Consider the following 9,032-nt stretch of genomic DNA (forward strand, 5'->3'; position numbering starts at 1 on the left):
TCGTTGGTACATATCAAGGTTTGGGGTTGCAAGGTTTTCGTAAGACGAGAGACTCACGACAAGCTCGAACCTCGTAGTGAGCGGTGTATTTTCATCGGCTACCTGCAGAAATCCTTTGGATATCTCTTCTATAGACCGAGTGACAATGTTGTCTTCGTTGCGAGGATATGGGTTTTCCGAGAGTGAGAACTCATAAGGTAAGGGGGCAGTGGGAGGCAAATCGATCTTGAAGAGCTTCAAGAATCAAACGATGAAGGACCCTCTAACACCGGCGCCCAACTTGAGGAGGAAACTCCTATTGAACCAATTGACGAGTCCTTACCTCTTAGACGTTCCAGTAGAGTTAGTGTTTCGCCTGTGTTGTATGGTTTTCATATAACAAGTGAGGGTGATACGTTTAGTAGTGATAGTACACTAATAAATTTGGATGAACCTAACAGCTACAAGGAAGCCATGGCAGGCCCAGAGTCTGCTGCAAAATGGAAAGAGGCTATGGACAGCGAGATTTAGTCCATGTATGACAACCAAGTTTGGAATTTGGTTGACAATGTGCCAGGTCGTAAGAAGGTCGGGTGCAAGTGGATCTTCAAGAAGAATACCGACATGGATGGGAAGGTACACACTTATAAAGCGCGATTGGTTGCGAAGGGATTTACTCAAACTCCCAAAGTTGACTGTGATGAGACATTCTCACCGGTTGCGAAAATAAAGTCTATTAGGGTGATGCTAGCCATTGCTGCATTTCATGACTATGAAATATGGCAGATGGATGTCAAAACCGCTTTCCTTAATGGGAAATTGGTTGAGGATGTTTACATGAGTCAGCCAGAGGGTTTTGTCGATGCGAATCATCCTAATAGAGTGTGTAAGCTTGAGAAATCCATTTATGGATTGAAACAAGCATCTCGCAGATGGAATCTTTGTTTCGACAAGAAAGTCAAAGAGTTTGGCTTCCTGCGAAGCGAGGATGAATCATGTGTATATGTCAAAGCCATTGGGAGTATAGTGAGCTTCCTCATGTTGTATGTCAATGACATACTGCTCATAGGAAACGACATTCCGACCTTGCAGGAAGTCAAGTCCTGGCTTGGGAAGTGTTTCGCTATGAAGGACCTCGGAGAGGCTGCCTATATTTTGGGAATAAGGATAGTGAGAAACAGGAGTAAAAGGCTAATAGGACTTAGTCAGAATACTTACTTGGACAAGGTACTAAAGCGTTTTAGTATGGAGAATTCCAAGAAAGGGGAGTTACCGATCCAAAGTAATGCCAACTTGAGTAAGACTCAAAGTCAAAGTACCGAAGTCGAGATAGCAGAGATGAGCCGAGTACCTTACGCTTCCGCAGTTGGGTCGATCATGTATGCTATGACTTGTACTCGCCCTGATGTGGCCTTCGCTTTGAGCATGGTCAGCAGATATCAAGGGAACCCTGACAAAGCACATTGGACCGCAGTCAAGAATATTCTTAAGTACCTTCGGAGGACCAAGGAATGGTTTCTAGTCCTTGGTGGGAGTGATGACTTAAGGGTGCGAGGGTATAGTGACACCAGTTTTCAGACCGACCGAGACAACTACCGTTCTCAGTCGGGCTGGATCTTTACCCTGAATGGAGGAGCAGTGACTTGGAAAAGTTCCAAGTAGGAAACCGTAGCTGATTCAACGTGCGAATCAGAGTACATAGCGGCGAGCGAAGCGTCAAAGGAGGCGATATGGTTGAAGAAATTCATTGGAGACCTTGGAGTTGTGCCAGCCATAAAGAAGCCCTTAGAAATTTTATGTGATAATGAAGGAGCGGTTGCCTTGACCAAGGAACCGAGGGATCATTGCAGATCTCGGCATATCGACAGGAAATATCACTTTATTAGACATCGGGTGGAAGAGGGACTCCTCGTGGTAAGGAGGGTATCGTCAGAAGATAACCCTGCAGATCCCCTTACGAAGGGATTAAGTAGGGTTAAGCACTTGCAGCACGCTAGGAGCATCGGGCTGAAGGACGATATTAGTTTAGATTAGATAGTTTCGAAACCTGTAATAGATAAATGTAATTGACATTTGATGATTAAATAAAGGAGTATTATTTATAAGTAAAGTTACTGTCTTATGTTAATTGTTTACCTATTGTTTCACTTTGCATGTTTTGACTTCCTGAATAATAAGATTATTCGAACGTTCCACAGTCGCTCATACTTTGGGAGTAGGTATGAAAGAAGATTGTCATGAATTGGTTTGTAGATTGTCTAAAGTGTATTAGACATAGCAAAGGTTTGTTGTAACGTTCATGAGTGCTTATGAATAAGATTTGAGCATTGGATTAAACCCGCACTTGCTGGAATCACTTCATGGAATTTATCACGAGTGATCGCAAGACGATAATATCATATAGTCTTTAAACCTAGATATATGGTTTATTGTTTGCAAGTTGGTTGTGCATTGATAATGCGTAAACACATCTGTAACTTGATGTTATAAAACACATTGTTGTACATGATTTGATGAGTGAATGGTAAATGCATATAAGTTGAAGTTTATCTGCTCCTTTTATCCTAAGAGGGTAAAAGCGATATCTGGGCCCCTCGATGATTTGGTTTGACTTATGTGTCAGGCCCGGTCAGGACAAGGTTAATGTGTTTAATCAAGTTCTATGTCGAACAAATCAGAGATCGAGAAACAAACTGCTGGACAATAAGTATGACTATGTTCCATGTGATTGTCCGCATGATATCTAGAACGGAGGACTATACGATCGCTTATCTAAAGGACAGATTGCTGATCAGAGTTGATAGCGGCTTATGAGAGCTACGATTGCTAATCGGATTCTGAAGTCGTACTTGCAAGTTTAGTTATTAGACTTATCCAAGTGGGAGACTGTTGGATTAGTGTCTAAGTCCATAACTATATTTGGTACGTATTTAACCCGGTTGAGCATGGTCCTTTTGGGTTGCCTTCACCAAAGCAATTGGACAGGATGATTTATAAAGAAAGAGGATATTGTGGTTTATTAATATATTAAAAGAGAAATCATATTTGTTTAATTAATATTAGTTAAATAATTAATTAAAAATTAATTATTGTGACTAAAATAGATTAATTAAATAAAGGGGACTGGAACTACAATTATAAGATAATTGATTTTGGGCTAAGAATCCTTATGGATTAGGGCATGGAAGAAATTGAGGTGGAGTCCATCTTGAATTCGTCCAAGGGTGCCTTATTTTGGAAGATTATGTGGACTGCTTAAGGCCTAAGCTATCAAATCAGGGTTTTAACTGAAACCCTAGCAAATCAAGTATAAAAGGACCCCTAAAGCATCAGAATTCGGCCACTTGATCCCTTGGAAGCTTGGAGCCGAATTCTAGCCTCTCATCCTCTCTCCTAAACACCATCCTCTTGCCTTGGTGTTTGTAAGCCATTAGAGGCATCACATTTGAGGTTCTTGGTTCTCATAAGCTTTGAAGATTCAAGTTTCATACTACAATCAACAAGTAATATTCTTACTTGGTTATTTATATAGATCTCAAGTTTTGTAGTATGCTAGATTAGGGTATTCAAGTCTTGGATGAATTGCATGTACAATAGAGAAACCTAGATCCAAGCTTTAGGGTTTTGCATGAGCACATATGATTGTTCTTTTGTATAAAACCCATCATATTCACGGTATGTATTGTGAGTCCACGAATTGCATTCAGACTCGTTCTCCAACATAAAGTTTATCTCACTATAACTGGGCATCATTAGAATCTAGCTCGCATTCTGCATATCTTCTGTTTGATTTTGGACAAGACGTTTCCCCATGAGTCATTGGTGTCTTATGTATGTTCCCTCACTCTGACTACGTTGTATTAGTGGGTGAGACTAGTATAGAGATGATTTCTATGTTGGACACCTAGAGGACAATGTTAAAAAAGAAGAGATTAAAAGATAAACGTACAAAAGATGGAGTATCTTTGTTACAATTTAGAAGTTACTATTGAGGAGCAAGTTCTACTCCAAATGAGGGTTTCAACTTTCAAGTACTTTGTGTCTATAATCCATGAGGAATTGTTGTGGAAACAGAGTTACCCATTGCGTGAAGATGGGAACGGACAATCAAAAGAGTTTTGTATGATAAGACTAGAAGACAATTTTACACGGTGACAGTTATGAAAACTATGATGTATGGACGTTTAAGGTATTATCTTACTTTCATTAAAAATTGCACTAGGAAAGTTTAACTTTATGTATTGAATACAAACTTTGAAGTATTTAACACCTCCAAGATATTGAGAGCTATTATGTAAAATGAAACATGAAACAAGTTTGAATATTAAGTGTTTCAAGTCGAATAATGGGGATGAGTACAAAAGTTAAAAATTATTTGATTATTTTTGTTATGGTCAAAAACCACATAAGTAATTTAGTAACCAAATTAGTAAGTATGGTATGATGTTTAGGTAAAGACTTTTGTGAAAGTAAATTGTAAATTGTTGAAGATCTTGAAATATGCCAAAGATCTTGGACGTACACAAGATCTTGGGAATAAGACAGTAATATTAGGATTTGATATAAAGAAATATGAAGTTAAAACTTTGGTTTAACCTAAGATGTAAGTACGTGTATACTTGGAAAATGGGACAAAAATAATGTTAAAGTAGTAAACTCGTTGAATGAAGTAATAAATCTTAAGATATTCAAAATGGAAGATACCACATAGTATCTTGAGGATGTAGTTGGACACACAAAGTATAACAATAGAATAAACATTTGTAAAAAAGATTTGTATGTATAGAAATGAATCAAACCACAAATAATAAGTAAAAATGAGTTGAAGAACACAACAATATACGAGGAAAACCCTTGAGCCTTTTGGATCTCCAACATAAAACCTCGGGAGGTGATGAATGCTACCTTCCTTAGAAATTATATTGATAAAAATAAGATTTACAAATGCGATCTAATCAAATGTGAAGTGTTTTCGTGTTTGTGAGCTTCCAGAAAGTGAGTAGAAGTGAGAATGACCAAGTGCATGTGTGCAAATAGTGGTGAACCTGTATGAAATGATCTCAACACCTCTATTTATACATTTGATGTCTAACTAACATCCCAAAAAATCCAAGATCTTCCCTTATTTTTGCTTAACCAGGTATTTTTGGCAGACTTTACGTGTTTTTCTCGTTGACCACGTTCTTAGTTGAATTAGTCCATGCCTTGTGAGATAAGCTTTCCTTCTTACACAAGAAATACGATAGTAATCCCAATATATTCGTTTATCCAAGATCTTGGGCGGTTCAAGATGTTAATACAGGCTTTAGATGTTAGATATAATAAAATGTGGTTATGAAAATATCACCCATAAAAATTTCCCCTAGAAAATTTAATTTGTGATCATGGAAGATGTAGATTTCTACATTCAAAATTATACCATTAGGTGATTGTAACAGCCCGAAAGATCAGATAATTTTTTTTCATTTAATATTCAGAAATCACAATCATATTTGTTTTCCAAAAATTTCATTACATAAACCTATGTCCATAAGATCAGAGTATCTAAAACAAGAAGTGCAGAATACTGGAGAGTGCCTGATGTGCCATCAAGTCGGGCCCTTGCCCTTAGACCCCGAAGTGCCTGAAGCACCCAACAAACTGTAAGAAAACGCTTTGTGAGTTCCCCAAAACACACAAACATATAACCACATAAGGCCATGCAACATACATATAAGATTGCCATGGACTCCCTCCATGGTCTTCACCCGGAATGCCATGGGCTACCCCCATGGGTCTTACACCCGTGGGCCATGGGCACCCCATGGTCTTTACCAAGTGCCATGGGCTCCCCCATGGTCTTCACGTAACTCATAATTTGCCAAATAACAAGCCATTTCATACATAACTAATGAAACCTCATATTAAGTAATGGGCCGTCATTGGTGCCTTCGACCCATTGGTATAGTGAAAAAACTCACCTCAGTCTGCTGAACACAATAGCTGCTCGACTACCAGCCCAAAATCTCACACTGAACAATATACAAATAACACTAATTAGGATTATGACACAACCTAGACATCGGCCCAAAATCCTAAGTCCAAGTCCCTCTATAATGGCCCAAAGGCCTTTCCTTCACTAATGAGCCTAACATCAAAATCAAATTCTATATTGGGCCACAAGGCCCAAAAGGCCCAACATGCCAACAATGACCCAAATAATAAATTCATGCCCATAAATCCAGCAAGTCCAGGCGCAATCAATTAGGGCCTAAAGGTCCGAAGCTCCACTGGAAGCCCAAGGTTCTCTGAGAGCGTACGCCCAACGTACCTCTTCAGTACGCTTAGTGTACTGGGTCCATGAGCTGTATGCGCAACGTACAACATAGTACGCCCAACGTACAAATTGTCTTGCATCCAACTCCATTAAGTCCTTAATGCATGTAAACTTTTCACTCAAACTTCAGATCTTAGACGTTTTAAGGGTCCTAAGGCATAAAGTTGGCAACTTTATGCCTTTGCATGTCATATATGCTCCCAACAACCCATTCAATCTCATTAAGACCTTTCCAAGGGTATTAACTCATGTATGGAGCCATAGAAGTCATCAAGTTTGCATCTTTATGATACAATCAAGCCAAAGGACCTCAGATGTATCCTTCCTAACCTCTGGAGTTGCCCAAACTCCCAAAAGTGGATTTATGGACTCAAAAGAGGACTTCTAGAAAACCATAACTCAACAAACAACAAGGATAAGCAAGGAGAAAGCTTTTTTTACCTTCCAAAGCTTCCCAAGATACTCTAGATGCAGGATCCTCAAACTCTTCCCACGTTCAAGGCTTGAGCACCACTTCCTTTTTCTTGAAAATCCACTAGAATGGCCACCAAGAATGTCACAACCAACATTTTGGCTAGGAAATTTTGTCTATATGTAATCAATTCTTGATGTATCTTGTAACTTCAAGTTTAAGGATATACATGTTATTCATTTCAAAAACAACTATTCAAATCAAAACTCACTCGTGAAGCCCAAAACCTAATTCTATACATTTCATACACTCTACTTGGGGTTGTAACCCTAATTTCCCGGTTCAAACATTTGTTGGGCCATGAATCATTTATTGGGCCTAATGGGCCAATAAACCCACAACTTGATTATTTTGGGCTAAGAATCCTCATTTGTGCCCTAAATGGACCCACATTCATTAAACTATAACATTTTGGGCCATAAGACTTTTTATGGGCCTTATTGGACCTAAAATGCCTCACCTTGTTTTCATGGGTCTTATTGGGCCGTAAACAACCTCCTTGAACCTCAATGGGCCGAAAACCCATTCTTTTTGTCATGTTGGGCCGTAAACACCTATGCGGGCCCACATGGATCAAAACTCCCTAATGGGCCAAAGCAAGAACAAACCCAAAACACTCTTTCTTTCTTTCCCTCTCATTCTCGGCCCTATACAAAAAAAAAGAAGAAAATATGGGATAATATCATGGATCCACCTCATGTTTACATGGTGAATATCCATGCAATACACAACATACAACAAAGAAATCTCATACTTCTATGCAATGTCTTCTCACTCCCTCCCTTCTCTCCTTATTCTCGGCCCCCTCTCCATCCCCCACTCTCCATTCCAAACTTCAAACACACAAAAATTCTCTCTAAGCTCTCAAGAAATTCTCACTTTTCCCTTCCCTCTTCAAAAGTTCGTGTGTGCTAGTGTGTGAGTTCAAGAGCACTTCATCAAATCCATCATCTTGGTAAGCTACTTCCACTCAAGAAGTTTAACTTCATGTCTATGTTAAACTTATTTCTTTTAACACTCTAATTCGTGATTCATGCTCTTAGAACCTCCTAGAGTTCGAAAATCTCTCCAAGGAACTTGCTAGACCGAAAACAACATCACTTCCTCTCATCTCTTCACCAAAAACCGAAACCATCTACCAAGGTGAGTTCATACCCCCTATTTTCAGTTTTTACTATGTTTTAGGGAAGGATACAAGTTGCTTTGTGCTAGATCTATGTGTTTATGCATGTTTATGTGTGTTTTCCGTGTTATATGTTGTGATTATGTGCTAAAACTTCATAAATCTCGAAAACTCTACCAAAACTTGGTGATGTTTGTAAACTAACATACATTATACAACTTATTATGAAGTGAAAGGAGCAAACATGTCGTGGAAAACTAGAAAACTAAACCAAACCGTTTAAGGGGCCATTTTTGGACAAATAAACAAAAAGGTGAAGCCTTTAGGACATTCACGGTTCTTCAAGGACCAAAAGAGTCATTTTTATATAAAAATGGGTCTTAAAGATATTTATGGTTTTAAAAGGGCCAAAAGTGTTAATTTTCACAAAATTGGCTTAAAGATGGGCCTACACGGTTTCATGGGCTAGATTTCTAAACTTTTGACTTTTGTGGGTTAAATTTTCATTTTAAACAAATTTAGGCCAAAATTGTAAATTTTCGGTTTAATGGGCTGAAAATGTGAATTTTATTAACTTGGGCCGAAAAAGTAAAATTCTATACATTTGGGCCGAAAATGTCAATTTTACATAAAAATTGGACCGAAATGTTATTTCTAACAAGAGTGGGCTAAAAATGTTATTTTACTTGAAATAAGCCCTTAAATGTAAACTTTTGGGTCTTAAGGGACCTAAAGTGTCATTTTTACCAAAAATGTGCCTAAATTGTAAATTTTCGGTTTTATGGACCAAAAATGTCATTTTTACAAAAGTGGGCATTTTTGTGTCATTTTGGTAAACAATTGAGTTTAAACAACCAACGTAATAACAAACGGACTAAATACGCTATTTACATGCTTATTGGGCCTGGAATATACATTACATGTTTATTGGGCCTTAGTGGTCTATTTACATGCTTATTGGGCCTGGAATATACATTACATGTTTATTGGGCCTTAGTGGTCCATTTACATGCTTATTGGGCCTGGAATATACATTTCATGTTTATTGGGCCTTAGTGGTCCATTTACATGCTTATTGTGCCTGGAATATGCATTACATGTTTATCGGGCCTCTGTAATCCATTTACATGCTTGTTGGGCCT

Source organism: Lactuca virosa, chromosome 9, assembly GCF_052849685.1.
Source record: "Lactuca virosa cultivar CGN04683 chromosome 9, Lactuca_virosa_CGN04683_v6, whole genome shotgun sequence".
NCBI lineage: Eukaryota > Viridiplantae > Streptophyta > Magnoliopsida > Asterales > Asteraceae > Lactuca > Lactuca virosa.